At 37.7% G+C, this 10,580-nt stretch overlaps 1 pseudogene; it reads right to left on the reverse strand.

Annotated features, from left to right (window-relative positions):
• Positions 1-1,124: 1,124 nt before the first annotated feature.
• Positions 1,125-5,803, reverse strand: LOC105869997 (guanine nucleotide-binding protein G(i) subunit alpha-3 pseudogene; annotated as a pseudogene).
• Positions 5,804-10,580: the final 4,777 nt, after the last annotated feature.

The following is a 10,580-nucleotide window of genomic DNA, read 5'->3' on the forward strand; positions in this document are numbered from 1 at the left end:
GGTGGTGATGGTAGCACAATGTGAATGTACTTAATGCCACCAAACAGTAAACTTAAAAATGGTTAAGATGGCCAATTTTATGCTATATGTATTTTACAATTAAATTTTTTAATTTTTTTAAAAATGCAGTAATTATCAGAGGATATAAAAACAAGAACTACACACTGTCTATAAGGCACTCTTCAAATATAAAGACACAAATAGGTTAAATTTTAAAAGTTGGGATGAATAAGCACAAGAAAGCATAAGGACTGGCTAAACACATATCACACAAAACAGACTTCAGGACAAAGAAGGTCACTAAAGACAAAGAGGGACACTTCATAATGACAAGATAAATATATCAGGCAGCAATAACCAGAGAAATATACTTCTGCCTAGTAACAGGGCTTCGAAATACATGCAGCAAAAACAGAAATAACTGAAGGAAGAAACAAATTCAAACTCTGTAAATAACTGTAGATTTAATACCTCTCTCTCAATACTTGATACAGCAATTAGGTCACTAATAAGGACACATATGATCTGAATAATACCATCAACTACCTTAACCTAATTCACATTTATAAAACATTACACTTAACAATTTCAAAATATAATTCTTTTGAAGTGGACACAAGTGTACATGGACCATTTCCCAAGAAAAGACTACATTCTGGGTCATAAAATAAGACTTTGAATTTCAATTGACTGAAATCTTATTGTATGTTCTGTAACAACAATAGAATTAAATTAGAAATCAGTATCAGTAGATATATCTATGAAACCCCAAATATGTATACAACTTCTAAGTAATCCATAAGTAAAAGAAAAAAATCACCAGGTAAATCAGAAAATATTTTAAGTTGAATGAAAATGAAAATAAAGCACATTAAACTTTGTGTATTCATTAAAGGCAATGCTATTAGGCTGGGCACAGTGGCTCACGACTGTAATCCTAGCACTCTGGGAGGCCAACATAGGCAGATGGCTCAAAGTCAGGAGTTTGAAACCAGCCTAAGCAAGAGTGAGATGCCCGCCATCTCTTCTAAAAATAGGAAGAAATTAATCGGCCAACTAAAATATATGGAAAAAATTAGCCAGGCATGGTGGCGCATGCCTGTAGCCCCAGCTACTCGGGAGGCTGTTTGGGAAAGTCTTTGTCTCTCTTTATTTCTGAAGTACAATGTTGCTGGGTTCTGTATTCTTGATTGATAGGTTTTTCAACATTTTCAAATATTTATGCATCATTTAACCACAGGGTTATGTTCTCAGAAGTGTTTCATCAAGCAGTTTTGTTGTGTGAACAACATAGAGTACACTTACAAAACCTGGATAGCACAGACTACTATACACCTACATGGTATATAGCCTGTTGCTCCTAGGCTACAAACCTATATAGCATGTTACTGTACTGAATACTGTGAGTAGCTGTAACACAATGGTTAGTATTTGTGTATCTAAACATATAAAACACAAAGTAAAAATAAAATAATATTATGTGTATATCATTGTATATGCAGTACATCAGTGGCCAAAATGTTATGTAGCACATGACTGTATATCATCTCACTTTCTCCTGACCTACAAAGTTTCTTCTGAGAAATCTGCTGTTATTCTTATGGTGTGTGGGGGGGCATGTATATGGTGGATTGTTTTTCTCTCGCTCCTTTCAAGATTCTCTCTTTAGTCTTGGCGCAGTGGCTTATGTCTGTAATCCCAGCACTCAGGGAGGCAAAGGCAGGAGGATCACTTGAGGCTAGGAGTTCAGGACCAGCCCAGGCAGCATAATGAGATCCTATCTCCACACACACACAAAAAATTTTTTTTCAGGCAGTCTCATTCTGTTACCCAGACTAGAGTACTCTGGCATCAGCCTCACTCACAGCAACCTCGAACTCCTGGACTCAAGCAATCCTCCTGCCTCCAGCCTCCTGAGTAGCTGGGAGTACAGGTGCACGCCACCACATCTGGCTAATTTTTTCTATTTTTAGTTGCCCGGCTAATATTTTTTCTATTTTTCAGTAGAGACAGGGTCTTGCTCTTGTTCAGGTTGATCTCAAACTCCTGACCTCAAGTGATCCTTGTACCTATGCTTCCCAGAGTGCTAGGATTACAGGTGTGACATGCCTCACCCAGCCAAAAATTTTTTTCAAAAGTTAGCTGGGTATGGTGGCATGCACTTGTAGTCCTAGTGACTCAGAAGACTGAAGAGGGAGGATTGCTTGAGCACAGGAGTTCAGGCAGCAGTGACCCATGATCATACCATTGCACTCCAGCCTGGAAGACAGTGCAAGACCCTGTATCAAAAAAAATTTTTTTTCTCTTTTTGTCTTTGGATTCAACCTTTTTGGGCTTCTTGAGTCTTGATGTTAATTTCTCTCCCTAAATTTGGGAAGTTTTCAGTTACTATTTCTAAAAGTAGAATTTCTACATCTATCTCTTCCTCTGATACCTCCATAATTTGTATATTGGTTCACTTGATAGTGTTTTATGTGTCCCATAGGCTTTTTTACTCTTTTTATTCTTTTTTTTCATTTTTGCTCCTCTGACTGCATGATTTTCAATGACCTGTCTTTGAGTTCATGGATTATTTCTTCTGTTAGATTGAGTCTTCTGTGAGTCTGCTCTTGAAGCTCTCTATTGAATTTTTTAGTTCCATCATTATGTTCTTCAACTCTGGGTTTTCTGCGAGTTTTTTTTCAATTGTTTCTCTTTTGTTGTTGAACATGTCTTTTTTTATGTATTGTGTTCCTAATTTCATTTAGTTGCCTGTGTTTTCTTGTGGTTCACTGAACTTTTTAAAGAGGATTATTCTGAATATTTTGTCAGTTCTTTGATAAATCTCCAAGGCTTTAGAGTCAGTTATTGGAGGTTTGTTAGTTTCCTTTGGGTAGTGCCATGTTTCCCTGATTCTTTGTGATCTTTGTGTCCATGTGTTGATGTCTGCATATTTGAGGAAGTGGTCACCACTTCCATTCTTTACAGGTTTGCTTTGGTAGGGACAGACTTTACCAGTCAGTCCAGCCTGGGGTTCCTGATGGCCCAGTATCACAACAGAGTATCATACTGCATATCGCTAACCCAGGAAAAGATCAAAATTCAAAATTCGAAGTACAATTCTACTGAATGCATGTCACTTTCACATCACAATAAAGTTAAAAAATTTTCAATTGAGTCACTGCAAATTAGGGAACATCCATATGTGCTGCCTACACGAGACTCACTTTAGCTTTAAGGACACACAGAGTCTGAAAATGAAGGCATTGGAAAAGACATTCCATCCAAAAGAGCAAGGGTGGCAACACTTATATCACATAAAATAGACTTTAAATCAAAAACTGCACAAGAGACAAAGAAGGTCATTACATAATAATAAAAGGTCAATTCATCAAGAAGATATAAGAATTGTAAATATTTATGTGACCAACATCAAAGCAGCTAAACACAAAACAAATACAGGTGTGCCTCGTTTTGTGCTTTGCTTTACCACACTTCACAGATATGCCTTTTTTACAAACTGAAGGTTTTGTGGCAACGTTGTATTGAGCATGTCTATCAATGTTATTTTTCCAACAGCATGTGCTCACTTCATGTCTCTGTGTCCCATTTGGTAATTTTTGCAATATTTCAAATTTTTTTTTTTTTTGGAGACAGAGTCTCACTTTGTTGCCCAGGCTAGAGTGCGTGCTATGGCGTCAGCCTAGCTCACAGCAACCTCAGACTCCTGGGCTCAAGCAATCTTCCTGCCTCAGCCTCCCAAGTAGCTGGGACTACAGGCATGCGCCACCATGCCCGGCTGATTTTTCTATATATATTAGTTGGCCAATTAATTTCTTTCTATTTATAGTATTTACAATAGAGACCGGGTCTCGTTCTTGCTCAGGCTGGTTTCAAACTCCTGACCTCGAGCAATCCGCCCACTTCGGCCTCCCAGAGAGCTAGGATTACAGGCGTGAGCCACTGTGCTTGGCCACCCACGCTCTTCAATAAAGCCCATGTTCCTTTCAGTTGTTTTTAATGATGACATCTGCTACAGCATCAAAAATGAACTGCACATTCTTGGTGTCTGTGGCACAGGTGAAATGAGTGTAGATCTCCTTGGTATCTTTTCTTCTGTTCAGATCTTCCGACTGGCACTGGGTATAAGCAGCTGCCTCTTCATATGTATGGGAACCTGTGTATTCTGGATAACAGACAGTTAGTTGGGCTCTTCTTTATTTTTCCTGCAAAAAGGTCTTTCTTGTTAAGGAAGAGGATGATGGAAGTGTCTGGAACCCATTTGTTATTGTAAATACCATATAATAATTTCATGCTTTCTTGCATTCAATTAATCTCCTCATCCTCAGCCAGAATAAGGTCACGATCACTGAGGGATGCACAGAAGATAACTGCTGTCATTCCTTCAGAACAGTGAATCCACTCTTTTTGTTCTGATCTCTGGCCTTTTACATCAAACATCTTGAAGTATAGGTTTTTGAAGGTGAAATGCGCTTCCATGGTAAGTTAGCCTTCACTCTCATCTGAAGAATATGTTGCTGAGTTGGAATGTAGTTGGTTTGGGATAGTCTACCCAAATCATCTGCCACTTTATGCATGTCCTCCAGCAAGCTGCGGTGGATCATCCTGTTCCACTCCACCATACCTTGTCTTTGACACTCAACGTGCAGCCCATGGTGGCAGGAGAGGAGACCCGACCTGGGCTCACTCACACACCACAGGAACTGCAATTGTCTGGCTGAAACAGTGTCCACCACTGGACAGCAGCCCTCTCCATCAGCTCCCTCGGTATGCATGGTTTACGAAGTATTTAAACCACACTATTGAGACCCACTGCTCAGAGAAAAAGATTCCTTTCAAAATATTACTGTTTATTGACAATGCACCCAGTCACCCAAGAGCTCTGATGGAGATGTACAAGAAGATTCACATTGTTTTCCTGTCTCCTAACACAATATCCATTCTGCAGTCCATGGAAATGGAGCAATTTTGACTTCTAAGTCTTATTTAAGAAATACACTGTGAAAGGCTATAGCTGCCATAGATAGTGATTCCTCTAAGGGATCTGGGCAAAGTGAATAGAAAACTTTCTGGAAAGGATTCACCATTCTAGATGCCATTAAGGACATTCATGATTCATGGAAGTGGGAAAAATAGCAACATTTCTAGGAGTTTGGAAGAAGTTGAGCCCCACCCTACGGATGACTTTGAGGGGTCCAAGATGTCAGTGGAGGAGATAACTGCAGATGTGGTGGAAATAGCAAGAGAACTAGAATTAGAAGTGGAGCCCTAAGATGTGACTGAATTGCTGCAACCCCATGATCAAACTTGAACAGATGAGGAATTGCTTCTAATGCATCAGCAAACAAAGTGGTGTCTTGAGATGAATTTACTCCTGGTGAAGGTGCTATAAACTTTGTTGAAATGACAACAAAGGATTTAAAATATTCCATAAACTTAGTTGATAAAGCAGTAGGCAGGGTTTGAGAGGATTGACTCTAAATTTGAGAGAAACTCTAAATATGAGTAAAATACTATCAGACAGCATCACATGCTACACAGAAATCTTTCATGAAAGGAAGAGATGATTCATGTGGCAAACTTCATTGTTGTCTTATTTTAAGAAATTACCACAGCCACTTGAACCTTCACCAATCATGACCCTGATCAGTCAACAGCCATGTAGTATAAACATAACTTTTATATGTACTGGGAAACTAAAATATTTGTATGATTTGCTTATTGCTATATTCACTTTGGCAAGGTGGTCTGGAACTGAACCTACACTATCTCCATGGTATACTAGTATTAATGGAACTGAAAGGATAAATACACAGCAATGCATTAATAACAGAGGATGTTAATACCCCACTCTTTTTTTTTTTTTTTTTGAGACAGAGTCTCGCTTTGTTGCCCAGGCTAGAGTGAGTGCCGTGGCGTCAGCCTAGCTCACAGCAACCTCAAACTCCTGGGCTCAAGCAATCCTTCTGCCTCAGCCTCCCAGTTAATACCCCACTCTTAACAGTGGACAAATAATCCAGACAGAAGATCCATAAAGAAACAGAGGACTTGAACAAACATCATAGAACAAATGGACCTACCAGACATATACAGAATATTCTATCCAACAGCAGCAAAATATACATTCTTCTCAAGCTCACACAGATCTTTGTCCAAGATACACCATATGTTAGGCCAGAAAACAAGTCTTAAATTCAAGACGTTGAAATTGTATCAAGTATCTTTTCTAACTACAATGGCAACTGGAAATCAATGAGAGGAAAATTGGAAAATTCATAAAACTTTGGAAATTAAACAGATTCATATTGTTTAATGAATATTAATTTTATCTAATGCTGTTAAGTTTTAGAATAAATCAAAAGGGAAATCAAAAAATATCTTGAGACAAATAAAAATGACTTAAATGTAATACTTGAAACTATAAAACTCCTAGAAGAAAACATGGAGGAAAAGCTCAATGACATTGATCTAGGCAAGGACTTTCTTGATATGACCCCAAAGTACAGGCAACAAAAGTAAACACTGACAAATAAGATTACATCAAACTAAAAGGCACAGCAAAACAAACGATCAACAAAATGAAAAGGCAACCTATGGAATGGGAGAAAATGCCTGTAAGCCATATATCTAATAAGAGGCTAATATCCAAAATATATGAGGAACTCATAACTCAATAGTAAAAAACAAACAAACAAACAAACAAAAACCTAATAACCCAATTAAAAACTGGGCTAAGGATTTGAAGAGATATTTGACCAAAGAAGACATACAAATGGTCAATAAGTACATGAAAAGGTGTTCAACATCACCAATCATCACAGAAATACAAATCAAAACCACAATATCACCTCATACCTGCCAAGACAGGCTATTATCAAAAAAACAAAAGACATTAAGTGTGGGTCAGGATGTGGAGAAATTGGAACCCTCCACACTGTTGGTGAGAATGCAAAATGATGCAAGCACTATGGAAAAAAGTATGGAGGTTCCTCAAAAAATTAAAACTACCATTTGATCCAGGAATACCACTTCTGGGTGTTTATCTAAAAGCATTCAAATCAGGATTTCAAAGAGATATTAGCACTCCTGTGTTCTCTGCAGTACTATCCACAATAGCCAAGATATGAAAACAAGCTAAATGTCCATTTAGAGATGAACTGATAAAGAAATGTGATGCACACATACAATGGAATACTATTGAGTCTTAAAACAGGAAATTCCGCAATATACAACAATATGGCTAAACCTTGAGGTCCTTATGCTAAGATACGCCTGTCACAGAAAGAAAAATATTACCTGATTCCACTTATATGAGGTATCTAAAAGGGGCTAGAGAGAGGAAGAAATGGGAAGTTGTTGTTTAATGGGTATAGAGTTTCAGTTTTGCAAGACAAAGAGAGTTCCCGGACTGCAAAACAATGCAAATGTTCTTAAGCTAAACTATAAACTCAAAAGTGATTAAGATGGTAAATCTTACGTTCTGTATATTTTATCATAACTAAAAATTTTACAAAAAATGTAGGCCTCAGTAACTGAGAAAATGATAGTGTTATGAATTGACCTAAGGAAATGAGGAGAGAGATGAAGAAAATAGATTTGGTTTAAGACAGGTGGAATCTAGGGTGAGCCAACTGAATGAAAATATTTGGAAGGTAGTAAGCTTCCAGGGTTGGTACTCAGGTGCAAATAGAATATAGACAGAAGTACATGGTTGCCATCTGTGTGCCAAACTTAACATGAATAAGTGGTGAATTTTTATACCAACTACTTTTCCTTATTTATTGAGATGGTTATATGAATTTCCTCCTATAATATGTAAATGTTATATTGATAGATTTTTGAATGTAGAAGCATCTTGGTATTCTAAAGAGAAAATACATTTTGGCCGGGCGCTGTGGCTCACGCCTGTAATCCTAGCTCTTGGGAGGCCGAGGCGGGCGGATTGCTCAAGGTCAGGAGTTCAAAACCAGCCTGAGCGAGACCCCGTCTCTACTATAAATAGAAAGAAATTAATTGGCCAACTGATATATATATAAAAAAATTAGCCGGGCATGGTGGCGCATGCCTGTAGTCCCAGCTACCCGGGAGGCTGAGGCAGAAGGATCACTGGAGCCCAGGAGTTTGAGGTTGCTGTGAGCTAGGCTGACGCCACGGCACTCACTCTAGCCCGGGCAACAAAGTGAGACTCTGTCTCAAAAAAAAAAAAAAAAAAAAGAAAAAATACATTTTAAAATATACTTCTGAGTTTTTTTGATGGCATTTTATTTAAGATCTTTTTATCTTTATTCATAAGTGAGCTTAGCCTGTAAATTTTCTTTTTGTATTGTTTCTGTCTGACCTAACGTTGAGTTATAATAGCTTCCGTTTTCTAGAACTGTTTACATAAGAGTGATTAAAGGCTTGATAAAAATTTCTTCATAAAATCATGCAGGCCTGGTGCTCTTGAAGGAGAAAATTTTTACTATCAATTTAGCTTTTGTTTTTGTTGTTTTTTTTTTTTCTTTCTTTTTTTTTTTTTTTACTTTTATTTTTTTTGAGACAGAGTCTCACTTTGTTGCCCAGGCTAGAGTGAGTGAGATGGCGTCAACCTCGCTCACAGCAACCTCAAATTCCTGGGCTTAAGCAATCCTACTGCCTCAGTCTCCCGAGTAGCTGGGACTATAGGCATGCACCCCCATGCCCGGCTAATTTTTTCTATATATATTAGTTGGCCAATTAATTTCTTTGTATTTATAGTAGAGACGGGGTCTCACTCTTGCTCAGGCTGGTTTCGAACTCCTGGCCTTGAGCAATTCTCCCACCTTAGCCTCCCACAGAGCTAGGATTACAGGCGTGAGCCACTGTGCCCGGCCCATAATATTCTCTTATGGTAGTAAAAATTTTTATTGTATCTGCACATATGCCCCCCTTTTAATTCCTAATATTATCTATGTATGTCCTTTCTTTTTTTTTCCTTGAACAGTCCTATTACATTTTTTTCTTTTTTACTGAGGTAAATTTACATACAATAAAGTGCACAAACTTTATATAGCTTGATAAATATTTACATATACATACAATTGTTTAACTTCCAACAAAATCAAGACATAGAACATTTCCAGTACCCCTAGGAGGCTCCTTTGTGGCCCTCCCAGGCATAATCCCCAATTACCTCCATCACTGTAAGTCAGTTTTGCATGTTTTTCAACTTCATGTAAATGTAATACTATAGTATGTACTGCTTTTTTCTTTTAATTTGTGAGATTCATTTCTCTTATTGCATGTAACGACAATGCATTTGTGGGGTTTTTTTTGTAGATTAAATATTTTATCATTTGATTTGATCATTCAATTTGATCTGTCTAGAGTGGGCTTTGAGATCCAGTGACTGTCCTTGTCCTTTGCTAAGAAGTCCAAAATGCCATTTTGTTTTCACAATTCTAAAAAAGAGTTTCAGGAGCAACATTAAGGCTGTTTTCCTAAATGAAAACAAACAAAAAAAAAGAAGTGCAAAAGTAAAAAAAAAGAGAGAGAGAGTGGAAATAATAAGGTTGAAAAGAGGAATAATGAGGTTGTGTGATCTGCAAAAGATACTACCTATAGCTGGAGATAAATGGCAAAGTCTTGCAGCCAACTAGGTTCCCAATAGCATTTTAATTTTGTTAATTATGTCTGGAGGTTGCTTTGGTGCTTTTCTGACAAGCAAACTTTGTAGCTTTGGGACTATCCATTTTAAAAAGAAGAATTAAATTCTTTATGAAATTATCTTCATCCCTTTTTCTGAGGGCTTTAGGGTCTCCCAGTCCTGTCCAGTTGCTCAATTGCTTCCCTGGTCCCTGCATCCCACTTTCAAAAATAGAAAACAGGTCTCTGGTTACCTTGAGATGACGAATGCAGGAGAAGGAATCACAAAGGGGCAAGAGGAAATTTTTTGGGAAGATGGACATGTTCACTTATCTTGACTGACGTGATGATTTCACAGGTATATAGATACGGCAAAACTTATCAAACTGTACACTTCAAATAAGCAAAGTTTTTGTGTAGCAATTCCACCTTACAAAAGCTGTTAAAATATGTAATAGATATATTTATACAATACACATAGGACATAAAAAAAATCATGACAAAGAGAACACTCTCTATATCCAACACTCAGTTTTAAAAAGTAAATGCTACCATTACTTTTTTAAACCTCTGCATTCCCTAACCCTTCTAAACCTCAGGCTTTCTTGTTAAAAGCAGATGGATACTTGAAACTATTTTCTGAATCCTTTAGGCTTCCAAATGTGAATGTTCTGGGAACTATATTTTTATCTAAAATTGCTGAGTAATATACTAGTCTGGCACAATTTGAAGATTGAGACCCACCCTTTAAAAGACGGGATCCCAAAACAATGACTTAGAAATAATCCTGTTGTTGAGTTATGAATATATGAGAGCCTCAGCCCAGAATGTAAAAGTGGGAATTCTTGTTGACTGCGGCCAGGCAGCCTTGCCCTTCACTTCCTTTTTAGCAAACAGGGCTTGCAAGCTTGGGAGCAGGAAGGGGGCAGGGACGAATAGGAGACGGATGTGTTGTCATAAAGGGGCCTGGACAGCTG

This window comes from Microcebus murinus, chromosome 10, assembly GCF_040939455.1.
Source record: "Microcebus murinus isolate Inina chromosome 10, M.murinus_Inina_mat1.0, whole genome shotgun sequence".
NCBI lineage: Eukaryota > Metazoa > Chordata > Mammalia > Primates > Cheirogaleidae > Microcebus > Microcebus murinus.